Source organism: Magnolia sinica, chromosome 1 (genome assembly GCF_029962835.1).
Source record: "Magnolia sinica isolate HGM2019 chromosome 1, MsV1, whole genome shotgun sequence".
In the NCBI taxonomy this organism is placed as follows: Eukaryota; Viridiplantae; Streptophyta; class Magnoliopsida; order Magnoliales; family Magnoliaceae; genus Magnolia; species Magnolia sinica.
In genome coordinates, this window is record NC_080573.1 from 13,961,443 (window position 1) to 13,964,560 (window position 3,118).

Consider the following 3,118-nt stretch of genomic DNA (forward strand, 5'->3'; position numbering starts at 1 on the left):
CCCGAATCTAGAGATCCTATAATGTCTAATAGTATTCACTTCCCTTATAGTTGAGAATCAACATATCTAGTGAATTTTTCTTCGTTTTATGTGTGTTTCCATGTAGTTAAGAATATAATTATAATTAAGCATTCGATGTAATTCTATTATTGAAAATTTTAAAATCAGTGTTTCTGCTTCAATTTAAATCCCCATGAAGTTGGGTACATTATCATTTTCCATGTGCATACGTGTGCACGTGCTTGTAAGTAAAATTTATGAATATATGGGAAAAAAACTAATGTGCGGACATTCACATCACAGATCAGACAAGACGGGTGTTGTTAGATTGGAAGAAACGGTTTGATATTATCATTGGGATTGCTCGAGGAGTTCTTTATCTTCATCATGATTCCAGGTTGAGAATTATTCCCAGAGATTTGAAAGCTAGCAACATTCTCCTCGATGACGAAATGAACCCTAAAATTTCAGATTTTGGGATCGCCAGAATTTTCAAAGGAAATCAGACCCAAGGCAACACAAATAGAGTGGTTGGCACATAGTAAGTACCACAAACACGTGCATTCACAAGGCATTGCAAGATCGTATCCATGGGAAGAAAGATTAATTTGAAGATACCAAATTGCAAGTGTTTGACATCCAAGCCATATAACCTCATGAGGCGCATTGTGACCATGCCACAGCCCAAAGGCCAGCCTGGTACACTCATCAGGTTTACCAAAACATGTATGTTGAATATAGCCCTCCAGATGGGCTTGGGCCAAATGGTTAAAAATCTGGGCTGAAACCAATCCAGGCTGGGCCCATTCGCAGCCATAGCTCTTGGACCGCCCCATTGATGATTGGCTTGGATCTCTCACATGTGTGCCATGCTGGCATATCTGCCACCATTCACCTCTTCAATCTTCTCTTGCCTGAATGGCCATAAAATGAAGACTTATCATCATCGGAAAATCCCATCCGTTGACATTTGACAATTGCAATGCAGTGGTTACATGTCGCCGGAGTACGCCATCGATGGGCTTTTCTCAGTGAAATCAGATGTTTTTAGCTTTGGGGTCTTATTATTAGAGATCATTAGTGGAAAATGAAACAGCGGTTATCATAATCCCGACTCTAATTTAATGGGCCATGTAAGTATGATTTTTCTACTGCCTTTTTCTTTCTTAATTTTCTGTCCAGCCAAAGACAATGGGCGGGAATCCCAACATTTTTTTAAAATTGAAGTAGCATTAGTCCACCCCATTGATCTTCCTAACCGAAAAGTGGGCCCAGCCCGAGCTGACTTGATTTGCAGTGATGGGGTAGCTGGGACCCAGCTCCCTTTTCATAAGCTGGGCCAGGACTTGGATCTTTAGCAAGTGGGCTGGATTTGGACATGTCTTCCTCTGTCCATTTTCGACCGTTAGATTTCATGAATTTAAGATGACATGTGGTATACTATTTCAGGCATGGCATCTATGGAACGAAGGTAGGAGTTTGGATCTGGTGGATTCCTCAATTACCGATTCGTGTCCCACCAATGAAGTCCTGATCAGATGCATCCAGGTGGGCCTTTTGTGTGTGCAAGAAAATGTGACAAGCAGGCCCACCATGTTATCAGTTGTATCCATGTTATGCAACGAAATGGCCATTCCTCCAACCAAGAAACCAGCCTATTGTAACAAGAAGAATTTCATGGATGCAGATTCATCCACAAGTGGGGTCGGATCTTATTCCATCAATGAGATGACAGCTACTGAAGTGCAAGCTCGTTAGGGATTATATAGATTTTTCCGTTGAGGTTCCTCAAAATCTCTGCATTTTCATGTTGTGCATCTGTGGGATCTTTGTCGTTCATTAGGTGGGACCCACAGACAGAGATGCAGGCCACACGCAGGCCAGATACGTAGGCCACCAGCCATCCGTTTTTCCTTTTGTACACGTATATAGCTCCGTCGAAGATGGGTCTGGTCTACTTTTCTGGATGGGCACATTCATGGTGTGGCCTACCTGATGAACGGTTCTGATCTCATACATGCTGCCGTTTTAGCACGCGTGGTCATTCACATATAGCCTTTAGGGCTATTTGTGTTTCTGGATTCCAGATAATGCCACGTAAGTTGGATTGTTATTTCCTGTGTTTATTTGAACATGCATTTCGGCACATCAATTGAGGGAATTGATTATAGTTTTACATTTTACAATGGTAGTCCGCACAATTTCACAAATTTTCCTGGCTAAAACAAACAAAGAAAATTCATCAATGTGGCCAAATGTTGCTGACGTAATTATAATTATTATCCATTGATTTTAATTTACTGAGATATTTGGAAAAACAGAAGATCACTGACCAATTGAGCTATGCCGAAATTTTAATTTTGCAAAAGAATGTAATATTTATTTAATACCAAAAAGAAGAAGAAGAAGAAGAACATCTCGAAGATTGTACTTTTGTCTGTTAATTTTCATGTCCAAATCTCAAGTGCTAAAAAGTCAGGTGGGTCATTTGCGGATATAACCCAGGGAGTGAATTGAGGCCATGGCCTCATCCAACACAGTGTGGCCGTGACCATAGGGCCCTCCTTAATGTATAATTTGTATATCCATGCCGTCCATCTATTTTTACAGCTTATTTTAAGGTACTAGCCCAAAAATGAAGCATATCTAAATCTCAAGTGGACTACACCATAGGAAATAGTAGTGATTGAACATCCACCAATAAAAACTTCCTAAGGCCTACTGTAATGTTTATTTGCCAGCTTGATCCAAAACCTTTTTTATAAGCCATGGGAAGCTTTTAATGGTCAATCATCATTGTTTTATATAGTGTGTTCCAAGTAAGATTTGGATTTGGTTTATCTTGGGCTCCGTGAATACCGCCTGCAAGATCTGACTCCTGACTCCTGTCTCAACATAGTCCATCACGAGGAGAGAGGGAAGAAACTCCCGCACCTTCCACCTTTTGACATGATGTGAGGTGTTTCTGGTTGGATCAGCGTTACTTCGTTTCCTTTGTTATGCAATTTGTATCAAAGATAGCCGAAAAAAGATATGTTTGAATATTTGGAGTGGCCACTAGCTGATCATACTTATTTGTATGGGTAACGGTCTTGATTACAGAAGATAAATGGGTTCT

General features: G+C 40.5%; 1 pseudogene; it reads left to right on the forward strand.

The window, feature by feature from the left end:
- Window positions 1-281: 281 nt before the first annotated feature.
- On the forward strand, window positions 282-2,113 carry LOC131244064 (receptor-like serine/threonine-protein kinase SD1-7; annotated as a pseudogene).
- The last annotated feature ends 1,005 nt before the right edge of the window (window positions 2,114-3,118 follow it).